The following is a 9,831-nucleotide window of genomic DNA, read 5'->3' as shown; positions in this document are numbered from 1 at the left end:
CACAAGCACACACACACACACACACACACACACTTTTACTAAGATACCTAATGAGGACATATACTTCTATTGTTGATGACGCTTTATATTTATGGTCCTCTGTAGACATTCTGTTGACTGTAAGTAACTTTGCAACTACATGTCAACTACCAGTCATTAGAGTATTAGTAGACTGATTGCATAATACCTGTTAACACTATTCTGATAGACCCTCAAACAGACATTCTACAGAATATAAGTAATTTAGCAAGTAAATGTTGACTAACCCTAACTTAACAGTCTGCTAATACTCTACTAATACTCTAATAAGAGTTAGTTGACATGTAGTTACCCTTAGTCAACAGAATTTCTTAAGGGGGCCATCAAAATAAAGTGCAATCCTATTGTTTTAATTATAATTAGCATACAGACTAACTCTACAAAATAGAGCATACAGCATACATATAATTAGCAGACAGACTAACCATAAAAAATATCAAAATTAAGACATTTATATTAGGACATATACATAGGATATTTTGTCATATTAAGTAAACTATTTCAAAGTAAACTCTTATACACCAATATGAGACATCATAGACCTAAGATCTGCACGCAGATACTCCAATACACAACATAAACCAAGTTTTTTTGACACACAAACGCGCATGCACAGTCTGCGTCATAAACACATGTCAGTACAAGCCACATGGATACAAACTAACGCATCCCCCTGCTGTTTTCCCCCGGCGCTCTCTGAAACTCATCTCCAGCAGGTGGTCCAAGCCAACATGCTGCAGCTCTGCTATTTGATCCCACTCTGTATAGAAAAACAGATGCCGTTAAAACACATCAGATCAGAGGAATCCATTAAAAGAGAGCTGACAACCATCTACTCAAGGCTGCTTGACTAAAATGACCTTTACAGTGTATTCAAAAGTTGGAAAAGCATAGCAAATATGGGGTATAGTCCGACTGCATTTCACAATTTTAGATTCCTGCTGAGACGAGTTTATTTTTCGTTGACTTTTTGGACAAATTACCTAAACTAGGATGTCACTATAATGAGCATTATCTCTACAAGTGGGCTCTGTTGCAGTCCCTCTATGAACGGTGTTGGTGTCATCAGCAAATATGAATTAAAGGGACTTATTAGATGATAAATAAATCAAGGGTGTTTTTGCAGAAGAGTTATTGTGCCGTAATTGGTGCTATTCTGTCTAGACTTGTTGGTGCGGGATCTGACAGTCTAGTCATTAAACAGTCACCAAGCACCCGTAAGCATTGTGTGGCCTGTCTCATCTGAGAGCCACAACTTCTGCAAACCAAACAAAGAGTAAACATCATAAATAATGTACAATGCAGGTCATTCTACAACATGGCCACCATTTGTGCCCTATACACATGTATAAAATGAGTTTCACAATGAAGAGCTGATGCAATCTTTTGTTGAACTTGATATAGACAACAACAATCATACTGTAGAATGACCCATATAATACAACACGCATAAATATGAAAATTAATAATTTAAATTCATATTATTTAAATCCATATAAATGGGTGAACAGAGAGAGAAAAACCTCATTATTGTGAGTAATAAAGGGACAGAAAGTGATTTTTAGGCAAAAGACAGTTTGCTTTCGGCCAAATTATAAAAGCTAAGTCTATAAACCGAGCAAAATTAGAAAGGTCATTGAAAATACCTGTTTTTACAAGTGCTCCTTCATCCTTTACAAAGATTCCTTGAGGGCCTGAAAAACAAAGCCGACATATAGCATTTGATTGATCATGATAGAGTTTACATGTGTGCATGTTTTTGACTCATTAATGTTTTGTACTGCATTATTTAAAGGAACAAATCACAAAAAAATTACAAGTCTGATATCATTTACTCACCCTCATGTCGTTCCAAACCTGTAGGACTTTCTTTCTTCCATAGAATACAAAAGGAGCTATTTCACTAAATGTCCAAGCTGCTCTTTTATATACAATAAAATTGGGCAGTGATTCATACTATTAAACTTCAAAATGGAGAATAAAAAAGTACATCCAATCATTTGTGATTCTAAAGTCAAATGGGATTGGGATGGGATGGGAACAACATGAAGGTGAATAAAAATTATTTAACAAAAATACTTTTTGGTGAGGAATTGTTTAGCAAATTTTTTTTTTCTCTTAGATGGCCATGTATTCTGATAAAGTCATATTTTCATGTCAAAGCTTACAATAGTTGCTAATGAAGAGCATAGCTGTTCGCATTCATGTGGTGCTATTAGCCAGTAGCCATCAGGGTAAATAAATGATGACAGAATTTTCATTTCTGAGTAAAATTAACACTTTAAAATTGTAGTTAAGCCTGCCAGATCCTTCAGTCTTCATAAACCTAAAGAATGAGAAAAACAGAAAGAAACCGTAGGTCCGTTGCCATGGCAAAGCAAACAGAGCTGCAGATGTCCATCTAACAAACAAGCAGTGACCCCTAGAGATCTGCGCCTCTCTCCGCCTGCTAATTGACTTGTTATTGATGAGCCCAATGGCAGTTTGATTTATGTGAAAAATGTCCTCATTCGACAGCCACCTGGCATTAAGCTGGGTGTTATTCTTCATTGTGTGTGAGTTTTTGGGGAATAGTTGTTGAGGTGCTGTTATCACCATCTGAGGGGACACCTGGCATGTGGGGTCAAAGATATTGGTGTCAAAGCAGAGGGCAAAATTGAACTGCACACCAAGCACAATCAAAGCACATTATTTGAGTGAGGAGGTGAATCATTGACACACAGTCTTTTAAAGGTCACTAGTACCTGTTTAAAGAGATTTTCCTCCTCTGACATTTATGTGACGTTTTTATGACGTCAAAGCGGTCATTTTTGTTTGTTGATCGAATAACTCACTGTATTGAATCCCATAATTCCCTGCAGTGCTTGGAAGTATGAAGCACCACTGCCAATAAAGCATAAGACTAGCGCAGCTTTTCCTGTAAGAAGCTAGTTTTTGGCCAGGAAATGTTTAGCGAATTTCCCATGCTGGTACATTCTGTGGGCAAAAAGTTATATATTTTTTTCTATGATACCCATGTATTCTGATGAAGTCACATTTTCATGTTAAAGCTGACAACAGTTGCTATTAAGAGCTTAGCTGTACACATTCTTGTGGTGCCATTAGGACTTAGTAAAATGGCTTGATATTCAGGTAATTGGCAAAAAAAAAAAGTCCAAATTGAGCATCCATTAACAAAGATGATAGATTTCAAAACACATACTTCCTGTGCTAGCCGTGCAACTGCAATTGGGAATGCTAACTGCTAGCTTTCTCCAGGTATATCAGACTTCCTTGTTTGAAAATAGTTGAAAAGAGTATTATTTGGACAGTTTCATGTTAGTGGCATTAGAAATGAAACACTCATTATTAAAAAAACTCACTTTTAAATCATAAGAAGCTTGTAGCTTGGAAAGCTATTGTTTTCAAAGTAACCTTATGAAAATTAACCATGGTTTTACTACAAATTAAACCAAAAAACCATGGTTACTATCGTTAAACCACGGTAACCACAAATTAAGCATGGTTTTGCTACACTAACCATAGTTTAACCATGGTTTTTATAGTAAAACTGTGGTTATGTCACACCCCTGGACTGTCTGTGTTTTCTTCCCCATGTGCTCCCCGTGACCCAGTTTCTCCCTTGTGGGATTATATGATTTGGTTCAGGTGTGTCGTTAATTATCCCTCGTTAAGTTTAGTATTTAAAGTGTAGTCTGCCCCATGTTTCCTTGCCGGGTCTTGAACGTTGTGATGTGCTACGTGTGTCTCCAGCCAGCTCTGTGTAACCCTTGTTTGGGACTATTAAAGACTGTTGTTTGTGATACTCCCTCGTCTCCGCATTCCTCGCTCCTGACAGTAGGCAATCGTGACAGAAGCCCGACCTACAAAAACTTTATTTGTGTTTACCCCTCCATTTGTTTTCCGTGTTTTGTTTTCTGTTTTCCCCATGGATCCCCTCGCCTCAATGTTCACCTCCCTAGTCCGCAAGGACCTTCCCCTCTTGGAGTATGCGGTTGAGTTCAGCCAGCTCGCCGTTTTGACGACGCTGCACTCAACTCACTGTTCTGGATCAGGGCAAATTACCACCGCCCTGTCAACCTCCCTGACACCACCGGACTGAGCTGGAGAGAAGCTTTAATCCGGTGTCTGGAGAGCGTCTATCCTTGATCCAGAGCACAGCCAGAGCCCAGCCCAGCCCACCATCTCCCCGCTGTGCGGAGCCCAAGCCCGAGTTCACTGATGATGGAGAGCCTGAGCCCGCCGCGACCGACGAGCCTGAGCCGCACGGAGCGACAGAGCTGAGGATCGCCACGGAGCCGATGCTGCAAAAATGATGTCAGACCAGGTGCGAGAGCCAGCTACAATGCCCGCCGTGAGGGAAAGTGCCATGGACCGTGAGATCGTGGAGAGGAGCTCTGCCCACTGCAACATGGCTGAGGGTGAGCTGATTGTGTATCTGGGACTGCTAGACTTCGAAGGGGACCTAATAGACTGGGAGGCAGATATGTATACCGACATGCCCATTCTCTTCCCTCCTTCATCGGAGCCCTCTATCACTTCTGTTCCTGTTCCCACAGCCAGCCCAGAGTGGGCTCCTGTTTCCTAGCTCCCTCCTTTCCGCCGTGGCCCATCAGTCCACCAGCTCCGCCGAGCTCCCTCGTCCCTCCGGCTCCGCCTTGGGACTCCACTCACAGGTTATGCAAATGGTCATCAATATGCCAAAAAACCATGGCTAATTTTCGTAAGGGTAGCTTCCCAAACAGTGTTATGCAATCAGATAAACAATTAGAATATCTAAAACATATACAAATACATTTGTGGAGTGAACGAGGCCCTGGGGGTTTAACAAATTCTTCTTCACAGAACATCCTTTTTCCTCTTTTCTCCATCTCTACTTCCTTAAAGTTTATTTTGTAAATGAATATTCCAAGCACTGGCCCTGAATACACCGCCATTTGTCAAAGTTAGTTTACAGAAACTCTCCCTCTCTTTCTCTCTCATCACCTTCCCCTGAGCTCTGCCTAATAATCATTAATGCAATTATCAGGACACACACTATTCATCACTGTCTTCCCATCTTTTTTCAACTTTTTTTTTTTCTTTCTCTCCGTCTATGTCTGGTCCTCTCTCACCCCTCATAGATGGGACCTGGGAGAAATCGACATGTCGTTGTGTCTGTCTGACCAATGTTGCTTTTGCTGCCTTCAGGTTCTGTCGGGTTCTTTTCTGCCACTCTACTGAAATGTAATTAACTTCTAATATTGTGCCAGTCTGTGTGTCGTACAGGCTTTTCTCATTACCCAATAATACAGAATTAGACTCCATCTACAGCAGAGAAGACGGCGTTTGTATTCTTCAAACATGCAGTAAGACCTGCATGTGTTTGTGCTCGGAAGAAGAGCTTACTCAAGTAAACCTTCGGCGATGAAGCCCGTCAGCTTGAATCCGGGACAGGCGGGTGAGAGAGAGTGGAGGGAAAGAAGCCGGGTGTCTTCAATCAAAATAACAACGCTCTTTAATTCTGCTTTAATTAAATCTGCTTTTTCCCCAAGCGAGGCGCAGGATCAGACAGCCGCTGGAGACTTGCAGCCCCGCAAAAGTCTTTCCTCCGAATGGGTTTGTGTTTAATCACTGCGTCTTTACACTCTGTCAGAGAGCTTTTTATTCCAAACTAATGCTGGCTTACACAGCCGGCCTACTGAACGAGAAAAGCTTAGAAAAGTGTACATTGAATTTACTTTATTTTGACATTATCAGCATGTGTGCATATAGATAGATATAGACAGATCTGTATGTAGCCTACACAATAATAATCTTTTACATTGCAATCCTTTCATTTTTAATATTTGGCATGTTTGTGTACTGCTACACGTCCCTGTGTGTGTAATAAGCAGAGTGTACATGCACTGTGGACCCGCCTATACTAACGTGCTCTTTAAATAACAAAAAAACTACTGTGCCATTGACTTTAGACCAGGTTTTTGTTGGTCAATGGCGCAGTCTATTTCAGTTGCCTTAAAAAAAATACCAGACCAGCACGCCCATGGGTGCACAAATGGGCGCCAATGCATTTGCTTTTTAAACAACGTGGCGCAGGGCGTGAAAATGACAACTGCGTCGAGCTGAAACTAGCAAAAAAACACTTGCGATGCACCTGGTGCCGCATTGCGCCGGGTGTATGATAGGGCCCAAAAACTTAGATAGATATATAGAAAAAAACTATACAGAAGGATAGAAATAGACAAACAGACATATTAACATATAGACAGACGGATGGATGGATGGATAGATATAGATAGACAGATATAGACAGACAAATAAATATTGGCAGATGCATATAGATAGACCGATATAAAAAGGTACACATACAGATGGATAGATATAGACAGATTGACTGATATACATAGATATACACACATAGACAGACGGATAGATGTATAGAGATGAATAGATTGCTAGATCCAGACAGTCAGATAGACAGACAGACTTTGTTAATATATTAAACACACTGCAAGCTGTCTTTGTCTTTGCGGTTGTCTGTGTGTGAGAATGAAAAGATGAAAAGAGCAGCCCTGTCTCTCTATCATGACTAACCCTCGTCTGTCCCTCCGAAGTCGATTCGGCAGGAAAGACAAACAGCGTCCACTTTCCGCAGTGAAGTCTGCTTATTATTTTCCTGTCCTTTAACTAAAAAGTCCATTATGAGAAATGGCAGGGCGGCTGTGGCCTTTTCAGCACTGCTGGTGTCACACGCAGCCCTGAGGACAATAGAGCCCCTGACACAGGCGTTAATTCAGGGCCACCTTAAACAGTCTGATCTTTAAATCTATTCGCTCTGTAATTATAATGGAGAAAGGAGGGATGAGAGTCCACCTGTCAGAGCACAGAACTGTGTCCAGAGCACCGCGATACGGTGAGATCGTGGCCAGCGAGCATCTGTCAAAATCTATCGTTTGTTTACAGCAGGAGATGGCCGCTGGGATAGCATATGGCAGCCGCTGATGGGTACAGTGTGGCAGTCAATCAGAGACAGAGATGCAGAGCAGATGCCGGGCGAAGGACTCGGGAATGGGGCGCTTTGTGACACCCTAGAGGAAGATTTCATTGGCTTTTCTCATTACCCAATAATACAGAATTAGACTCCATCTACAGCAGAGAAGACGGCGTTTGTATTCTTCAAACATGCAGTAAGACCTGCATGTGTTTGTGCTCGGAAGAAGAGCTTACCAGATGCATGCTATGTACTCAAGTAAACCTTCGGCGATGAAGCCCGTCAGCTTGAATCCGGGACAGGCGGGTGAGAGAGAGTGGAGGGAAAGAAGCCGGGTGTCTTCAATCAAAATAACAACGCTCTTTAATTCTGCTTTAATTAAATCTGCTTTTTCCCCAAGCGAGGCGCAGGATCAGACAGCCGCTGGAGACTTGCAGCCCCGCAAAAGTCTTTCCTCCGAATGGGTTTGTGTTTAATCACTGCGTCTTTACACTCTGTCAGAGAGCTTTTTATTCCAAACTAATGCTGGCTTACACAGCCGGCCTACTGAACGAGAAAAGCTTAGAAAAGTGTACATTGAATTTACTTTATTTTGACATTATCAGCATGTGTGCATATAGATAGATATAGACAGATCTGTATGTAGCCTACACAATAATAATCTTTTACATTGCAATCCTTTCATTTTTAATATTTGGCATGTTTGTGTACTGCTACACGTCCCTGTGTGTGTAATAAGCAGAGTGTACATGCACTGTGGACCCGCCTATACTAACGTGCTCTTTAAATAACAAAAAAACTACTGTGCCATTGACTTTAGACCAGGTTTTTGTTGGTCAATGGCGCAGTCTATTTCAGTTGCCTTAAAAAAAATACCAGACCAGCACGCCCATGGGTGCACAAATGGGCGCCAATGCATTTGCTTTTTAAACAACGTGGCGCAGGGCGTGAAAATGACAACTGCGTCGAGCTGAAACTAGCAAAAAAACACTTGCGATGCACCTGGTGCCGCATTGCGCCGGGTGTATGATAGGGCCCAAAAACTTAGATAGATATATAGAAAAAAACTATACAGAAGGATAGAAATAGACAAACAGACATATTAACATATAGACAGACGGATGGATGGATGGATAGATATAGATAGACAGATATAGACAGACAAATAAATATTGGCAGATGCATATAGATAGACCGATATAAAAAGGTACACATACAGATGGATAGATATAGACAGATTGACTGATATACATAGATATACACACATAGACAGACGGATAGATGTATAGAGATGAATAGATTGCTAGATCCAGACAGTCAGATAGACAGACAGACTTTGTTAATATATTAAACACACTGCAAGCTGTCTTTGTCTTTGCGGTTGTCTGTGTGTGAGAATGAAAAGATGAAAAGAGCAGCCCTGTCTCTCTATCATGACTAACCCTCGTCTGTCCCTCCGAAGTCGATTCGGCAGGAAAGACAAACAGCGTCCACTTTCCGCAGTGAAGTCTGCTTATTATTTTCCTGTCCTTTAACTAAAAAGTCCATTATGAGAAATGGCAGGGCGGCTGTGGCCTTTTCAGCACTGCTGGTGTCACACGCAGCCCTGAGGACAATAGAGCCCCAGACAAATAAATATTGGCAGATGCATATAGATAGACCGATATAAAAAGGTACACAGACAGATGGATAGATATAGACAGATTGACTGATATACATAGATATACACACATAGACAGACGGATAGATGTATAGAGATGAATAGATTGCTAGATCCAGACAGTCAGATAGACAGACAGACTTTGTTAATATATTAAACACACTGCAAGCTGTCTTTGTCTTTGCGGTTGTCTGTGTGTGAGAATGAAAAGATGAAAAGAGCAGCCCTGTCTCTCTATCATGACTAACCCTCGTCTGTCCCTCCGAAGTCGATTCGGCAGGAAAGACAAACAGCGTCCACTTTCCGCAGTGAAGTCTGCTTATTATTTTCCTGTCCTTTAACTAAAAAGTCCATTATGAGAAATGGCAGGGCAGCTGTGGCCTTTTCAGCACCGCTGGTGTCACACCGCAGACCTGAGGACAATAGAGCCCCTGACACAGGCGTTAATTCAGGGCCACCTTAAACAGTCTGATCTTTAAATCTATTCGCTCTGTAATTATAATGGAGAAAGGAGGGATGAGAGTCCACCTGTCAGAGCACAGAACTGTGTCCAGAGCACCGCGATACGGTGAGATCGTGGCCAGCGAGCATCTGTCAAAATCTATCGTTTGTTTACAGCAGGAGATGGCCGCTGGGATAGCATATGGCAGCCGCTGATGGGTACGGTGTGGCAGTCAATCAGAGACAGAGACGCAGAGCAGATGCTGGGTGAAGGATTTGGGAATGGGGCGCTTTGTGGCACCCTAGAGGAAGATTTCATCACTCAAACGTTGCTCGGTTACTCATTTATGCATCATCCTAAAAATAGTGGAATAAAATATAAAACAGAGAAATTAAATAAAGAAATAGACACAAATGAGACAGTTGTGACATTCAGTTAGAGTATAGAGTATAAAAGAGTCTAAAAATCAAGAGCTATACAGTTAATGTATATAGCAGTTCAGGTAATTTGATCTTGAATAAAAAAAAATCAGTGAGACGTTGAAAACTCTTCTGTAACTCACAACCAATATTTTTTAACCAAAAAATGACTGTTTCTAGTCTCAGAGTATGAAACAGAAAGTATAAAAAATTATATTTAAAAAGTATAAGTAAATAAGTTTACACTTTACAATGTGTCATTTGTTAACATTAGTTAATTGATTAACTAACATGAATG

The sequence above is a fragment of the Sinocyclocheilus grahami genome, unplaced genomic scaffold (genome assembly GCF_001515645.1).
Source record: "Sinocyclocheilus grahami isolate Dianchi unplaced genomic scaffold, SAMN03320097.WGS_v1.1 scaffold38.1, whole genome shotgun sequence".
NCBI lineage: Eukaryota > Metazoa > Chordata > Actinopteri > Cypriniformes > Cyprinidae > Sinocyclocheilus > Sinocyclocheilus grahami.
The sequence above is the reverse complement of the archived record's forward strand: the minus strand, read 5'-3'. Positions refer to the sequence as shown.